The 18,089-nt window shown below is 45.2% G+C and overlaps 1 protein-coding gene and 1 pseudogene across 3 annotated transcripts in view; one reads left to right on the top strand and one right to left on the bottom strand.

Moving 5' to 3' along the window:
- The window catches only part of LOC126356321 (complexin), a 653,706-nt gene that overhangs the window by 43,788 nt on the left and 591,829 nt on the right, over positions 1–18,089 (top strand). The window lies entirely within an intron of this gene.
- Positions 6,728–6,845, bottom strand: LOC126356529 (5S ribosomal RNA; annotated as a pseudogene).

Genomic DNA, 18,089 nt, shown 5'->3' with positions numbered 1-18,089 from the left:
GCTCAGAGCCATTTGAACCATTTACCCCAGCTGGTGGACGAGTCGTTATTATGTGTTTGTGGGGTGGTCAACTGCACGGTCATCAGCGGCCGTACGAAGTTTCAGTTTGTTAACAGCGCATTTTTTTACGCAGACCAATCTAGCCACTGTCACAAATGATGATGAAATGATGAGGACAACACTAACACACAGTCTCCACGCAGATAAAAATCGCCAACCCATCCGGGAATCGAATCCGGGACGCCGTGATCCAAAAGCAGAAATGCTAGCCACTAGACCACGAGCTGCGGACTGCTGAACGAGTGTGTCAGCACTACTAAAAGATTCGTCCAGTTGAGCATCGAGGTGTTCGATTGTGATCTGTCGATCACCTCAAATGAGAGTGTCCGCACGTTCCAACATTGCAAGAGTCACAGTGGTGTGTGGGTGGCCAGCATGATATTGGGTGACAGTTTTGCTCGCTTTCGTTGTGATGACGTCAGACACCTCACCTGATGACTCACAGCGCTTTTGTTCACAGCCAGGTCTCCGTAGACATTCTGCAATCGCTTATGAATATCTGCCATTCTGCGATTTTCCGCCCAATGAAATCCAGTGATAGCTCTCTTCTTGGAATGCATCTTCGTTAGAAAAGTCATTTAGAAGGCTACAGTTGGCACTGCCGCGTATAAGAACTTCCTGAAACTGGAGGTACTGAAGCGGAAATAGTCCATCATGTCCCACAACAATTTCTGCATTTTTTCAACCGAAGCTGACCGATAGAAAAACTTATTGCTTTGCTTTTTGAATGGCCCTTGCAATTTCTGAGTAGAGTCAACCAGTATACTGCCTCCTCCACGTATACCTCGGGAAACGCCAATGGAAAAAAGAATTGGAAAGATCCGAACTCACACAGAAGCTTACCAGCAGTCGCTCTTACCGAGCATCATTCGCGAGTAGAACAGAAGAAGGAGAGAAGTGATAGTGTAACACAAAGTCCCCGCCTGTCACAAGTGCACGGATTATACACTACTGGCCATTAAAATTGCTACAGGATGTAGATGACGTGCTACAGACGTGAAATTTAACCGATAGGAAGAAGATGCTGTGATATGCAAATGATTAGCTTTTCAGAGCATTCACACACAAGGTTGGCGCCGGTGGCGACTCCTACAAAGTGCTGACATGAGGAGAGTTTCCAACCGATTTCTCATAGACAAACAGCAGTTGACCGGCGTTGCCTGCTGAAACGTTGTTGTGATTATTCGTGTAAGGAGGGAAATGCGTACCATCACGTTTCCGACTTTGATAAAGGTCGGATTGTAGCCTATCGCGATTGCGGTTTATCGTATCGCGACATTGCTGCTCCCGTTGTTCGAGATATAATGACTGTTATCAGAATATGGAATCGGTGGGTTCAGGAGGTAATACGGAACGTCGTGCTGGATCCAAACGACCTCGTATTACTAGCACTCGAGATGACAGGCATCTTATGCGCATAGTTGTAACGGATCGTGCAGCCACATCTCGATTCCTGAGTCAACAGATGGGGAAGTTTGCAAGACAACAACCATCTCCACGAACAGTTCGACGACGTTTACAGCAGCACGGACTATCAGCTCAGAGACCATGGCTGCGGTTACCGTTGACACTGCATCACAGACAGGAGCGCCTGCGATGGTGTACTCAACGACGAACCTGGGTGCACGAATGGAAAAACGTCACTTTTTCAGATGAATCCAGGTTCTGTATACAGCATCATGATGGTCCCATCCGTGTTTGGCGTCATCGCGGTGAACCCACATTGGAAGCGTGTATTCGTCATCGCTATACTGGCGTATCACCCGACGTGATGGTATGGGGTGGCACTGGTTACACGTCTCGGTCACCTCTTGTTCGCATTGACGGCACTTTGAACAGTGGGCGTTACATTTCAGATGTGTTACGACCCGTGGCTCCACCCTTCATTCGATGCCTGCGAAACACTACATTTCAGCAGGATAACGCATGATCTCAAGTTGCAAGTCCCGTATTGGCGTTTCTGGACACAGAAAATGTTCGACTTCTGCCCTGGCCAGCACATTCTCCAGATCTCTCACCAACTGAAAACATCTGGTCAGTGGTGGCTGAGCAACTGGCTCGTCACAATCCGGCAATCACTACTCTCGGTGAACTGTGGTATCGTGTTGAAACTGCGTGGGCAGCTCTAACTGTTAACTCCATCCAAGCTCTGTTTAACTCGATGCCCAGGCGTCTCAAGGCCGTTATTACGGCCAGAGGTGGTTGTTCTGGGTACTGATTTCTCAGGATCTATGCACCCAAATTGCATGAAAATGTAATCACGTGTCAGTTATAGTGTAATATGTCTGTTCAATGAATACCCGTTTATCATCCTCATTGCTTTTTGGTGTAGCAATTTTAACGGCCAGTAGTGTAGATGATTTAGATGTATTTTTCCCCGTGGAGGACGAAGAAGGGTGTTACGCAGCAACACCTAGCAGGTGAGCTGAGCACTACCCTCCGTCGGCCTTACAGCAGACTTCAACTCGTTATTGGTTGTTCCTCCCATCCGCTTTGGTGTATATCCAACCTTTACTCCGTCCCGTTTTCCTTTTTCCACTCAGTCATTAGCGAAGAGGATTCTTTGAGGTCGCACGTTTTTCGCACAGTTACACCACAAGTGAAGTTTGAATACTGCTCTATCTGTGAATGAATGTGTAACACGAAACTGTTATCAAGTTTTTTAGTGCTTAGCTGTAATGTTCAGCCGAGTGTAGGAGTGAGGCACGGCAGGGGGTGTGTAAGTGTACACGTAATGGGCTGTGTTTGTGCAGCGTGGCGTGCGCCCGCCGGCGGACCCGCAGCCTGTGGCTAGCCTGCGACCGCCGACGCGTCGGCGCGGAAGCTGCAAAAATCAGATGCTTCCGCGTGGCCGGCCACGGCCCCTGTCTGCAAGCTATTCCTGGGGGCCGGCGCGTATACAGCGCAGCAGGGCACAGCTTACTCGCGACCACTGGCCGGCAGCATTCAAACCCTCCGTGCTAAATACGCCCAAATACGCGCGAGGGGAGCTGTCGATCGCATTTCGACCAATCCGTATTGTCCTGTCATTCGTTTAACTACTAATTCCAGTACCTCCTATCGTGTTTCAGAAATATATGTGATACATCGAGAGGTTGTAACAATGGAAAATTGCACTGAAATGCAGGAAAGTCTGCAGCGAATTTACGCATGGTGCAGGGGAATGGCAATTGAGTCTCAATATAGACAAGTGTAATGTGCTGCGAATACATAGAAAGGTAGATCACGTATCATTTAGCTACAAAATAGCAGGTCAGCAACTGGGAGCAGTTAATTCCATAAATTATCTGCGAGTAGGCATTAGGAGTTCACATGGTTCAAATGGCTCTGAGCACTATGGGACTTGACTGCTGAGGTCATCAGTCTCCTAGAACTACTTACACCTAACTAACCTAAAGACATCACATACATTCATGCCGCAGGCAGGATACGAACCTGAGACCATAGCGGTCGCGCGGTTCCAGACTGAAGCGCCTAGAACCGCTCGGCCACACCGGCCGGCCATTAGGAGTGATTTAAAATGGAATGATCATATAAAGGTAATCGTTAGTAAAGCAGATGCCAGACTGACATTCATTGGAAGAATCCTAACGAAATGCAATCCGAAAACAAAGGAAGTAGGTTACAGTACGCTTCTTCGCCCACTGCTTGAATACTGCTCAGCAGTGTGGGGTCCGTACCAGATAGGTTTGATAGAAGAGATAGAGAAGATCCAACGGAGAGCAGCGCGCTTCGTTACAGGAACATTTAGTAATCGCGGAAGCGTTACGTAGATCATAGATAAACTTCAGTGGAAGACTCTGCAGGAGAGACGCTCAGTAGTTCTGTACCGGCTTTGTTAAAGTTTCGAGAACATACCTTCACCGAAGAATCAAGCAGTATATTGCTCCCCCCTACGTATATCTCGCGAAGGGACCATGAGGATAAAATCAGAGAGATTAAAGCCCACAGAGAACCATACCGACAATCCTTCTTTCCACGAACAATACGAGACTGGAATAGAAGGGAGAACCGATAGACGTACTCAAGGTACCCTCCGCTTCACACCGTCAGGTGGCTTGCGGAGTATGGATGTAGATATAGATGAAATGGTTATTACCAGGGAGCTAAAACAGTGACCCAGTTCCGGCTGCAGGTTACCTGACTATCAGGTTAAAGGCTCAACAAAAAGTTAACTGTCATATTGGTACGGGTGTGACTGCAGTTAAAAGTTTAAAATGCTGCCATAACCTACTCAGTGAAATGTACAATCTTACGTTGAAGGTTAAATAAAATAAGTCAGGCATTAAAGTTACAAACAGTATATACGGGGTGCTTCATATTAACGTTTAAACGTGCCTACAACGAAGTAGATGACTCTGAGACAAGTAGTTTAACATACACTGAAGTGCCAAAGAAACTGGCACACCTGCCTAATATTGTGGAGGGCCCCTGCGAGCACGCAGAAATGCCGCAAGACGATGTGGCATGGACTCGACTATTGTCTGAAGTAGTGCTGGAGTCAATTGACACCATGAATCCTGCAGGGTTGTCCATAAATCCGTAAGAAAACGAGAGGGTCTAGACCTCTTCTGAACAGCACGTTGCAAGGCATCGAATATATACTCAATAATGTCCATGTCAGGGGAGCTTGGTGGCCAGCGGGAGTGTTTAAACCCAGAATAGTGTTCCTGGATCTACTCTATAGCAATTTTGGACTTGTGGGGTGTCGCACTGTCTCACTGGATCTACCCAAGTCCGTCGGAATGCATAATAGACACGAGTGGATGCAGGTGATCAGACATGATGCTTAGGTACATGTCCCCTGTCAGAATCGTATCTAGACGTATCAGAGCACTCAGTCTTCAGGCTACGAGTGGCCTACTGGGACCATCCGACCGCCGTGTCATCCTCACTGGATGATGCGGATAGGAGGGGCGTGGGGTCAGCACACTACTTTCCCAGTCGTTATGATGGTATTATTGACCGAAGCCGCTACTATTCAGTCGAGTAGCTCCTCAATTGGCATCAGGAGGGTGAGTGCACCTCGAAAAATGGCAACAGCGCATGGGGGCCTGGATGGTCACGCATCCAAGTGCCGACCACGCCCGACAGCGCTGAACGTCAGTGATGTCACTGGTACCGGTGTATACACTTCGACAAGGCCGTTGCCGATCTAGACGTATTAGGGGTCCGATATCACACCAGCTGCAAACGCCCAACACCATTACAGAGCCTCCACCAGCTTGAACAGTCCCGTGCTGCCATGCAGGTTTCATGGATTCATGAAGTTGTCTCCATACCCCTACACGTCCATCCGCTCGATTCAATTCGAAATGAGACTCGCCCGACCACGAAACATATTCCCAGTCATCAACAGTCCAATATTGGTGTTGACGCGCCCAGGCGACGCGTTAAGCTTTGTGTCGTGCAGTCATCAACGGTTCAAATGTGTGTGAAATCTTATGGGACTTAACTGCTAAGGTCATCAGTCCTTAAGCTTACACACTACTTAACCTAAATTAACCTAAGGACAGACACACACACACACCGATGCCCGAGGGAGGACTCTACCTCCTCTGGGACCAGCCGCACGGTCCATAACTGAAGCGCCCAGACCGCTCGGCTAATCCCGCGCGGCGATGTTTCGTTGAATTTTTTCTTTGAATGTTTCATTGAATAGATCGCACGCTGACACTTGTTGATAGTCCAGCACTGAAATCTGCAGCAGTTTGCGGAAGGGTTGCACTTCTGTCACTCTGAACGATTCACTTCAGTCATCGTTGGTCGCGTTCGTGCAAGATCTTCTCCGAACAGCAGCGATGTCGGAGATATGATGGTTTACCGGGTTACTGATATTCACGGTGCACTAGTGAAACGGTCGTACGGGAAAATCCCCAGTTCATCGCTACCTCGGAGGTGCTGTGTCCTATCACTCGTGCGCCGGCTATAACACCATGTTCAAACTCACTTAAACCCTGATAACCTGCCATTGTAGCAACAGTAACCGATCTGAACTCCGCCAAGCACGAGTTGTCTTATGTAGGAGTTGCCGACCACAGCGCGTATTCTGCCTGTTTACATCTCTCTGTATTATGCGTACTTCTACCAGTTTCTTTGGCTCTTCAGTGTAAAACAGTAGATTAAATAGGGAAATAAAAGAAATCTTACTCCCTCCACAGTTCGCTACTGCTCTTGTAAAGTGATAAGTGGTTGAATACTACGAAAAACACCAGTATTCTCTCATTTATTCCAATTTTTTTTAATCTCTGCTCAAAAATCATATTGTAAACTGGGATCATACCAGCACTTGGGTATTACGAAGAGTCAGTGCTAAAGGGTGAAAACTGAATTGGATAACTCTGTTTTCGTGTTCCATTCTCAAACGCTTCAAGCAGATAAAGATATTCGTAGATAATATGGGGGCTACTCCGTGTTTTGTGACTGTATGAAAATATCTTACTTCGATAAAACACGTTTTGCATTATTTAACTCTCTCTCCGTTCGAACAGGCCCTGTAAGGCCCCACGGTACCGACCGGCCACCGTGTCATCCTCAGCCCACAGTGTTCACTGAATGCGGTTATGGAGGGACATGTGGTCAGCACACCGCTCTCCCGGCCGTATGTCAGTTTCCGAGACCGGAGTAGCTGCTCAGTTTGCCTCACAAGGGCTGAGTGCATCCTGCTTGCCAACAGCGCTTGGCAGACCGAACGGTCACCCATCCAAGTTCTAGGCCAGCCCGACAGCGCTTAACTTCGGTGATCTAACGGGAACCGGTGTGACCACTGCGGCAAGGCCGTTGGCGTTTTGCCTTATTAAAGGCATCAATAATGCTCATTTTAATTACTGTGGTTCTTCATTTTATGTTTTAGATTAACGAGACCACGAACAGATGTCACGTTTAAAATTAATTTGTGGCATTCGTTTTTTTTCTTTACGCCATACATTATTACCATGTGTTCGCCTGTACACGGGCGTCCGTTTGTACTTCGCATGTTTTGGCTTATATAATTTATGCACCTCGTCGCTACACGTATTTTATGTTCTTTTGGAACGTGAAGAATGCGGACCTCTTTTGTTTTCGTGGCTGTGGCAGCATGTCTGTTGTCGGATTTATTATTCAATGGTTATTGTTCTATGCGTTTTATCGCCTTAAACTTTGTTTTAAGTCAGTGGTATATTGTATCTACAATGAAGAGAAATTCAAAATATCTGTAAGAACTTAAAGTTAAGCAACCACTTGTCTTGTTAAATTCAGATTGCATGCAAAAATGTATCCTGAAACATGTTCTGAATTAATGCCCTGTTATAGATAGATTTTAGACCGAAGAAATGACATTTTAACGCTATCTAACTACGACTTTTAGAGGTATGCAACAAGGGGTGTGTAGTGATAGGTTACTTCTAGCAACGACAGAATAATGAGGATAAATGAGAATTCGAATAAATTCTGTGATCGTACTAAATTGTGATGAGCTCATGGGCTGGCAGGCAACTTATGTAGACTGAGCATGCATGTCTCAGTCTGTTAACCTAGGTTTTTTCTAACTAGAAAGTTGAAATTGAAAAACTCCAAATAATCACATCGTAGAATAAAGTGTTATATCACCAACTTTCCCCGTACCGGCAGCTGACGACTTACCTGTTGGCCTGAAAAACGTGCAAAGAAATAGCCGAAGCGTGTTGCTGACTACAGTTTTTTTTAGAACCGTATATACCGATTGTATTAATGGCTCAGATAAACTGCAGTTCACAATATGACATGTGAAAGTTCAATGCAAATTGAAATGTGCACGCACTGACATAAAATTAATTGAATTTTTAAGCAGTCGTTCTGGATTGTAAACGAACATGGACGAACTTCGTAAGCTTTTCAATGGCTCAGTAAAACTGCAGTTCATAATATGACATGTGAAAGTTCAATGCAAACTGTAATGTGCACACACTGACAAACTTAATTGAATTTTTAAGCACTCACTCTGAATTATGAACGAACACGAACGAACTTCGAAAGCTTTGATTCAAATAATTATCATTATTATTTCGTCTAAAAGTTTATAACGTTACATCAGATAATTCTATGCAGATCGCGAAGTGTACACAATGACGTAAAAATAATATAATTTTTCAACAGTGGTACGAGACTACGAATGAACTCCGTAGGTTTCAAGTAAAATGATTATTATGGTCACAGTGAAACATACAAATATCCATACATGAAACACGTGGCACAAGAGAAAGATTTAAACAGTAAGCATTTTATATACATTAGATAGTGTCGAACACAGTGTACTCGACGGGAATGTGATGAATTCAACGTCTCTACTTTTTGGATACACTTATGTGAATCCAATTCTGCACCATGCCTTGGAAACTAACCACCTCAGCGAAAAAGGAACATTTTATTACTACATAAATAAATCCACGCTAAATATTTGCAAATGCTGCAAATACTACTTTGGCACGCAATGCGATGCAAGCAGGACCTCGGCAAGCTTTTGTAACACGAAGTGTGGGAGTGATCAACATAAAATGACTCCAGTTGCATTTAGTACATTACTCAACCATAGTCTATGCCTCGAAACACGCCAACAAGAAGCCACAGACAAACAAGCGTCACTTCATCGCGTTTTACTGTCGTGTCGCAGCGAAACCACGCCCTACGGTCGCGTCTCATTGGCTAGCGTCGTTGCCCGTCTAAGTTTTTCCTGTGAGATGTACCTACGAAGACAGTGATGCTTTCAGTGATAGGTTGCTCGGTACAGAAACTTTTCTGTACCGTCGTCTGCGATTTGTAGTACGCGGAAGAACGTCACTTTCTGAAAGTTATCTGTCACAGACAAATTTCGGAAATGTGCACTCATTCCATCATCCCTTACATCCTCAGAAGAGAATCTAGTGGCAGCCTGAAATACTGCGTGTTTGTCACGGGAGCGTGATTTTGTACCTGCGATGTCTGACTCTTATCCAAACCTGAGAGCTGATTGGAGCTGTTAACATTTTGTTTCACTCTTTATCACCATATCTACGGCCAAGTAGCACATGGAGTACCTTTGGCATGTACTACGATTGTCTAATAAAGACTGATGCACTCATGTTACTTTCTCTGCTGCCTATAAGAGCAGCTCATTAAAATATCAAGATCGTCCAAAGAGGAATTTCATTTTAAAAAATGTTCAGAGAAGGCAATCAACAACAGTGCTAGAGCCGTGACACGGTATAATGCTGGTACACACTACATTACGGCATGTAGATTGTAACCCCAAGGCCAGCCGAAATTGTGCCACGCACGTGAGCACGTACATAACCGCTTTAGCTTTCATTATCGGCAAAATATCTGCAAAGCGAAGGACTATAATAATATTAACTGCCTGGAGTCACGCACTTGACTCTAGATTTGTGGAGTACGGAAGAATTACAGGAGTTGGAAATGTTTTCAACAAATCACGAGAAACTGCAGTTTCTAACTTTGCTAGTTTGTTTGGACGTTTTACCACATTTGTGATTAGAACACAGTGTTCGCAAACGATTCGCAGTTTATATTTACAACCTGGTTTTCTCTATCGACTGTTCGTTCTAAAACAATATTACATAAGAACGTGCCGAAAGTAATTTTTAACATCTGAGTTCCTTAAAGGTTGTGACTTGTAGCCTAGAGGACTTTTCTGTGAGGTACAAATCCAACTGAGAATAACCATCTGCTGTACGAAGAAATTTATGCCAGACCGGGACTCGAAGGAAGATTTCCCGCGTTATGCGAGCAGTCGTCTTAACACCTTTGCTGCCCGTGCACAACTGGCGGCCACACCCAAACTTCTATAAGTCTTCATTCCTGCGTCACAGCCTGTACTCGTAAACACATTATGTACAGGGAACGACATTTCAACTGAAACCGCTGCTCGGTACTGGTTGATAAATACAATGTTGCAGTACCTGTGTTTTTGAGAAGAAGTATGAAATGTTTCTTCGGACATGCATGCGGCGACTATAGCCGTTATGAATTAGGTGAGATGTATTTTCAGTTGCGAATACCAGTAACTATCATCTGTTCAAGGGAATGACGGCAGTGAAAATTTGTGCCAGACGGGGATCGGAAGCCGAATTTACCAGTTTACGTGAGCGGTCACCTTAACTGCTTTGGCATGCGTGCATGTCCGTAGGACCATTGTATCGTTCTCCTAAACAACAGAGGCACTGCAGCATCGTACGTTTGGTCATTACATACACCAGTCACCATTATCGCTGAATCTTCTTCTTGTTCTCGACATTTATGATGTACCTTCATGTCCGCCCCGATAGTTGAGTGGACGCCTGCACGGTAGCTCAGCGTCTTCGGTCAGAGGATTTAGCTACCTTCTATAATAAAAAAATTTAGTGAGCGTATCATCGAACAACTTGAACGGGTGTCATCGGGCGTCCGCCACGAACAAATTCAACGAACAATACAGAACAAAATGAGACCAAAAAAAGTGGTCAGCGTGATGGATTGCCGTCCTAAGTGCCCGGGTTCGATTCCCGGCTGGGTTGGAGATTTTCTCCGCTCAGGGACTGGGTGTTGTCTTCATCATCATTTCATCCCCATCCGGCAAGCACAGGCAGCCCAATGAGGCATCGAATGTAATAAGACCTGCACCAAGGCAGCCGGACCTGCCTCGCCTCCTGGCTAACGCCAAACGCTCATTTCCATTTTTTCCATGTATCTTCATGGAGTCAGCATGTTAATTTGTGGATTTGGTAATGTTACCGGTGGAGGATGATTAGATGGCATTCCTGTGGTGACACCCCCATTATTCTGCATCTAGTGTTATCCCATGTGTTAGAGAACCGTTTACCTGAGGCGGGACCTGTTCCACGCAGGTATTGACCTATTTGGATGTGGGAAAGCGCCTGAAAACCCCATCCAGGTTGCCCGCCACACAAGCCTTCATCTTTAATCCGCTGGTCGGTTTGAGTCCAGGACCAGGGCGCCTTCCCAAGTCACGCAAACACAGCGGTGAGACGCACGGCTATGCGGGTAGGTCTCCGTTATCTCTGAATATCTATCATCTCGGAAACACCCTGCATATCGTTCGTGTGATGTAACGCGACTGCCTGTTGATCTGACCGTAACACGAGCTGCCATCGGTTTAACAGGGGGCTTCAGTGGTGAAGACTTTAAATTCGCAACCGGAAAGATGGCAACTCAAATCCCCTCCCGGTCATCATCATCTGTTCGTAATGAGTAGGCTTTCACGGCCGGGATCTTCATTTAATTAAAAACTTCCGGAGTAACAGGCCGTGCTCGAACATTAGAAATTCTTACTTCTGGCGCTTCTTTCCCAACTACGGGCAACATCTTCCGATGAAAGGCAACTACCGGCTGCTACGCCGTGGGGATCTCGCTTGTACAGAGTGCGTAGAGGGTGCCACCTCTCATCACGTTATGTCGACAGTGAGACACAAGCGATGAGCAATACTGCCCTTCATACGCTCTATAGGGACTATAAATTGGACCTCCACGGAAGATTTACACTACTGGCCATTAAAATTGCTACACGAAGATGCCGTGCTACAGACACGAAATTTAACCGACAGGAAGAAGATGCTGTGATGTGCAAATGGTTAGCTTTTCGGAGCATTCACACAAAGTTGTCGCAAGTGGCGACACCTACAACGTGCCGACATGAGAAAAGTTTCCAAACGATTTCTCATATACAAACAGCAGTTGACCGGCGCTGCCTGGTGAAACGTTGTTGTGATGCCTCGTTTAAAGAGGAGAATTGCGTACCATCACGTTTCTGACTTTGATAAATGTCGAATTGTAGCCTAGCCTATAGTGATTGCGGTTTATCGTATCGAGACATTCCTTCTCGTGTTGGTCGAGATACAGTGACTGTGAGCAGAATGTGGAATCGGTGGGTTCAGGAGGGTGATACGGAACGTCGTGCTGGATCCCAACGGCTTTGTATCACTAGCAGTCGAGATGACAGGCATCTTATCCGCATGGCTGTTACAGATCGTGCAGCCACGTCTCGATCCCTGAGTCCACAGATAGGGACGTTTACAACCATCTGCAGGAATAGTTCGATGACGTTTGTAGTAGCATAGACTATCAGCTCGGAGACCATGGCTGCGGTTACCCTTGACGCTGCATCACAGACAGGAGCGCCTGCGATGGTGTACTCAACGACGAACCTGGATGCACGAAAGGCAAAATCCAGGTTCTGTTTACAGCATAATGATGATAGTATAAGTGTCTGGCGACATCGCGGTGAGCGCACATTGGAAGCCTGTATTCGTCATCGCCATACTGGCGTATAATCCGACGTGATGCTATGGGGTGCCATTGCTTACACGTCTCTGTCAACTCTTGTTCGCACTCACGGCCCTTTGAACAGTGGGCGTTACATTTCAAATGTGTAACGACCCGTGGCTCTACCCTTCTTTCGATCCCTGCGAAACCCTACATTTCAGCAGGATAATGCAGGACCACATGTTGCAGGTCGTGAAGGGGCTTTCTGGATACAGAAAATGTTCGACTGCTGCCCTGGCGAGCACATTCTCCAGATCTCTCACCAAGTGAAAACGTGTGGTCAATGGTGGCCGGGCAAGTGGCTTGTCACAATACGCCAGTCACTACTCTTGATGAACTGTGGTATCGTGTTGAAGCTGCATGGGCAGCTGTATTGTACACGCCATCCACGCTCTGTTTTGACTCATTGGCCAGGCGTATCAAGGCCGTTATTACAGCCAGAGGTGGTTGTGTGGTTACTGATATCTCAGGATCTATGCACCCAAATTGCTGAAAAATGTAATCACATGCCAGTTCTAGTATAATATATTTGTCCAGTGATTACCCGTTTATCTGCATTTCTTCTTGGTGTAGCAATTTTATTGGCCAGTAGTGCAATTAAAGATCATCGTTCGTAGTTTCCATGAGCCGCTTAAGACACTATCCGGAATGATACCTTTGAAAAGGACTCGGGCCGATTTTCTTCCCCGTGTTTCGACCCTTGCTACGACTCTAGTGACATCGTAGTCGACGGGTCGGTAATCCTTAACTTACTTCCTTCCCAGAGTGACGCTAAAAGGATTACCGAAAACGTGCTGACGGTGACGTAGCTGGTACGGGGACGACGACGACTGATCCCCACCTCTGACAGAAACAGTGGGCAAATCCGAAGGACGTCGGTAGGGGTTGAGTCGGGAAGAACCTGGGCGGCTGACAGCCGCGGTGAATCCCCGCAGCGCGAACATTCGCGGCGGGCGCGACGACTGACAAATGGGACGGAAGGCGCCATCGCTCACTGTCCGCCCCGCCGCCTCGCGCCCTGCCCTGCCCCGGAATGCGACGCAGAGCCAGCGCGAGCCACCGTCTCGGGGGCGGGCGGGGCATCCTCCCGCTAGCGGATGAAGCGGCTGCTGGCGCGCCGGATATGAGCTACGACGCGTGCCGGAGGAATGGCCCGCCGCAAAATAAAGAAGCGCTCTCCACCGCAAGGGGGACGCTCGTGTCGGAAGGCTGAGGTAGGCCCGCTACACTGAAATAAAGTGGCAGAGAAAATTCTCACGGTCCCCGGAGTAACCGAAAAATTCCTCACCGGCAGTCTTCTTCAAGTGCCTATCTGTTACCGGGCGTTTGCGGTCAGCATGGAAACCTTGTTTTCATGTCTGCGTCCCTCCTGGTGTATAAGGCTGGGCGTATATTTCGCAGACTGGGAGCACCAGTAAGATTGTACAACTACCGTCCAGTCCTGACAAAACTCTACCATCTAGTGAGCAAGATGTATGAGACAGGCGAAATACCCTCAGACTTCAGGAAGAGTATAACAGTTCCAATCCCAAAGAAAGCAGGTGTTGACAGATGTGACAATTACCTAACTATCAGTTTAATAAGTCACAGCTGCAAAATACTAACGCGAATTCCTTACAGACGATTGGAAAACCTAGTACAAGTCGATCTCTGGGAAGATCAGTTTGGATTCCGTAGAAATACTGGAACACGTGAGGCAATACTGACCTTACGACTTGTCTTAGAAGAAAGATAAAGGAAAGGCAAACCTACATTTCTAGCATTTGTAGACTTGGAGAAAGCTTTTGACAATGTTGACTGGAATACTCTCTTACAAATTCTAAGAGTGGCAGGGGTAAAATACAGGGAGCGAAAGGATATTTACAATTTGTACAGAAACCTGATGGCAGTTGCAAGAGTCGAGAGACATGAAAGGGAAGCACTGGTTGGGAAGGCAGTGAGACAGGGTTGTAGCCTATCCCCGATGTTATTCAATCTGTATATTGAGCAAGCAGTAAAGGAAACAAAAGAAAAATTCGGAGTAGGTATTAAAATCCATGGAGAAGAAATAAAAACGTTGAGGTTCGCCGATGACACTGTAGTTCTGTCAGAGACAGCAAAGGAATTGGAAGAGCAGTTAAACGGAATGGACAGTATCTTGAAAGGAGAATAGAAGAGGAACATCAACAAAAGCAAAACGAGGATCATGGAATGTAGTCGAATTAAGTCGGGTGATGGTGAGGGAATTAGATTATGAAATGACACACTTAAAGTAGTAAAGGAGTTTTGCTATTTGCGGAGCAAAATAACTGATGATGGTCGAAGTAGAGAGGATATAAAATGTAGACTGGCAATGGCACGGAAAGCGTTTCTGAAGAAGAGGAATTTGTTAACATCGAGTATAGATTTAAGTGTCAGGAAGTCGTTTCCGAAAGTATTTGTATGGAGTGTAGCCATGTATGGAAGTGAAACATGGACGATAAATAGTGTAGACAAGAAGAGAATAGAAGCTTTCGAAATGTGGTGCTACAGAAGAATACTGAAGATTGGATGGGTACATCACATAACTAATGAGGGGGTACTGAACAGAATTGGGGAGAAGAGAGTTTGTGGCACAATTTGACAAGAAGAAGGTACTGGTTGGTAGGGCATGTTCTGAGGCATCAAGGGATCACAAATTTAGCGTTGGAGGGCAGCGTGGAGGGTAAAAATCGTAGAGGGAGACCAAGAGATGAATACAGTGAGCAGATTCAGAAGGATGTAGGTTGCAGTAAGTACTGGGAGATGATGAAGCTTGCGCAGTATAAAGTAGCATGGAAAACGGCATCAAACCAGTCTCAGGACTGAAGACCACAACAACAACAACAACAACAATAACAACAACAACAACAGTGAAGACTACGTTACTTTTCCTTGTAGCTTTGGTGAGTTGAGGCTGTACCTGCGTTACGTGTTGGGAGCTACCTCATAAAGATCGCTTTCTCTTTGTATGCTATTTGCGTTTTATTAGATTTCCCTAAGAACCAGAAGCGATGAACATTCTAGGCACTGAGACTGGATAAATAAAGGGCCAGGTAACATATGGAACATTTTTGTCCTACATTATCCTTTGTTGCCGAGCGAGTTGGTGTAGTAGTTAGTTCACTGGACGCGCATTCGGGAGGACGGTGGTTCAAACCCGCGTCTAGCATTCCAGATTTAGGTTTTCCATGAATTCCCCAAATCCCGGTAATTGCCAGGATAGTTCCTTTCAGAGGGCACAGGCGATTTTCTTCCCCATCCTTGACACCGTCTGAGCTTGCGATTCGTCTCGGATCACCACAATGTAGACAGGGCTTTAAACCGAATCTTCCTTCCTGCTGTCTGTTACTTAAGAGTAAACAATACGTGCAGCAAAAATGAAATTGCTAATGTTTAATTCATGTTTTATTCGAAACTTGTTGATTTGCAACGTGCAACAGAAGAACTTTGTAGTAAAAATAAAGAAAAATACAGATTTACTTTATAGGGCTAGAAAACGCAATTTCCTCAGCAAAAAGATAAAATAAAAAACCACAAAAAAGAAATGCCTAAAACATCGATTTGATACTTGGTCGAATTTATATAAAACATGTTTCTGTTATTTACAAACAGCTCTCGCATTTATCAGTAGTAACAAGAAATCTTGCCTTTGACCATGATGAAGAACTGTCTATTGAGTAAAAAATAGCAAGAAGTAAATGCATTTTTTGTGTTTGGACGTGTAAATTGTGCTTGCACCAAGACCGTTTGCTTTGGTTTCATAAAAGAGGAGTAGTTACGCCATCAGCTGTTTTTTATTACTTACAAAATGCACAAATTCAATATACATTCTGTAACGAAGTAGAATACACAATGGGCTAACACAAAATAATGTGCGGCCCTAATTATGTGCAAAAGAAAAAAGAAAAGAAAAAGGAAGTCGTTGGCTCCCATTTTGTGCCGCATTTGTTTCTTTCCCTCCTACCAATTCTACCAACACTACTGGTAGTCCTAAAGTTAGCTAGGTCATTTATGCAGAGCGCCAAAACTAACGAATCGCAGTTTTGGTAGAGCTCAGTTCTAGGTACCAGCAAACTGGGTTGAACGCAGTCCCTACACATCGATGTAGACACATTAGCGATCAGAAACGGAGCGATTACTAGTCTAATGTTCGGGTTGCCTACTTCATAAACCTAGGCGACACGTTTGCATCACAGCTAAGGGGCTTCCTTCGTTCCAGCTGAAGTTTCGCGACTGTGGCGAGTCTGAGAACTGTGGCGCTGCCGTCGCTTCATACTCGTCGATTCTTTCTCTGTTATCGAGATGTGCATGAGTGTAAGGTCAGTCGTGGCTTATTGTCAGTACGGAAGGTGAGTACACGAGTTTGTTGCTGTAAAGTAGCACTGACAAGGCGACATGACCGATTGTGGGTATCAGATTGCCTTTAACGAAGCTGTGTTCTGTGAGACTGTGTAGGGTGTAAGACGAAAAGAAATTGATGCAAAGTAAACAATTGAAAATGTGTTCCATTACAGGAATTAGTTTCAAGCGTCAGACGGACAAGATACAAATTACGTCCAATGCAAACGACATGGTTAAATTCTTGTTTATTGAACATCCACCCTGAGAAGACACGTGCTGCGTCAAACGAAAACTGGGCGCAGAGCAACGTCAACGTCACTGTTAGATCCCTGCGACAAGAAAGGGCGCTATTTCTGTAGTCATTTCTTCATGGCAACATTCATTTCCGTAATTTATTTTAATAATGAAGTACCATTTAGAGATGCAGTTAATTCTAGTGTCATGATTTCTGGCAATGTCGTTACGGACTTGGTAACACCTCGGAAGTATCTAAATATGTCGACGTAATTATTAGACATTCTCTGAATAGATATTAAATATTAAAATAAATTTACAACAGTCTTCGACAAAGTTTTATCTGTAGAAATTTGTGTGTAAATTGAACAATATTCACTGCTAACCGATCAGTCGGTATATACGTACTTGCTTCTGTCATTTATGCAGGTCAGGTATTTTGCACTTCACAACGGCTATAAAGCGGAAATCAAGACTATGTGGAATAAAAGATTAGTAATTTATGGCGGAAATTTCTCTAAAAACAGTTGCTTATATAGCTGAGTGTTGCGAACCCGCATTTATACTTGCAGTCTCGTGTACACCCTGTCCTTTCTGAGAGAATCCGCGACTCGTAGTCTAGTGGTTAGCACTGCTGCCTCTGTATCACGGGGTCCCGGTTTCCATTACCGGCCGCCTCGGCGTTTCTCTCCGCCCAGGGACAGGGTTTTTGTGTTGTCCTCATCATTTCATCATCATTCAGGAAAATTGAGGAAATTTGAATAAAGACGGCTGTGACATGATAGAAAGATTCGTTACGAATATTCCGGCTAAGCAGGTTTCAAACTTGGTCATCTCCCCATGTCTGCTCAGACTTCCCATTGAAAGACTTTCTTTAAACTATTATCTTTTCTCAATATTTTTCTGCTTTGCGGGCGTTGGAAGTCAATTTTTTGTTTTTTTTCAAATGCGGAGTCTCAGCGTAGTGTTTCTAGACTACCCACGTGGTTTGGATGTTTTAATTCTCGAATTACCCATCTGTAATATCTTTTTGTTAACTGTAATAGTGTCAAGCCTGATATCCCAATTTTTTTGGTGTGCAGAAGTTTCCATATTTTCCAATGGTTACTAGTATTTATACACAGGCTTAGTTTGGCACGTCTCCGGTGCTTTTCGAATTTATTTGGAGTCCTTGGCCCGCT

Source organism: Schistocerca gregaria, chromosome 3 (assembly GCF_023897955.1).
Source record: "Schistocerca gregaria isolate iqSchGreg1 chromosome 3, iqSchGreg1.2, whole genome shotgun sequence".
Classification (NCBI taxonomy): domain Eukaryota; kingdom Metazoa; phylum Arthropoda; class Insecta; order Orthoptera; family Acrididae; genus Schistocerca; species Schistocerca gregaria.
This window is presented reverse-complemented; position numbering and strand designations above follow the sequence as displayed.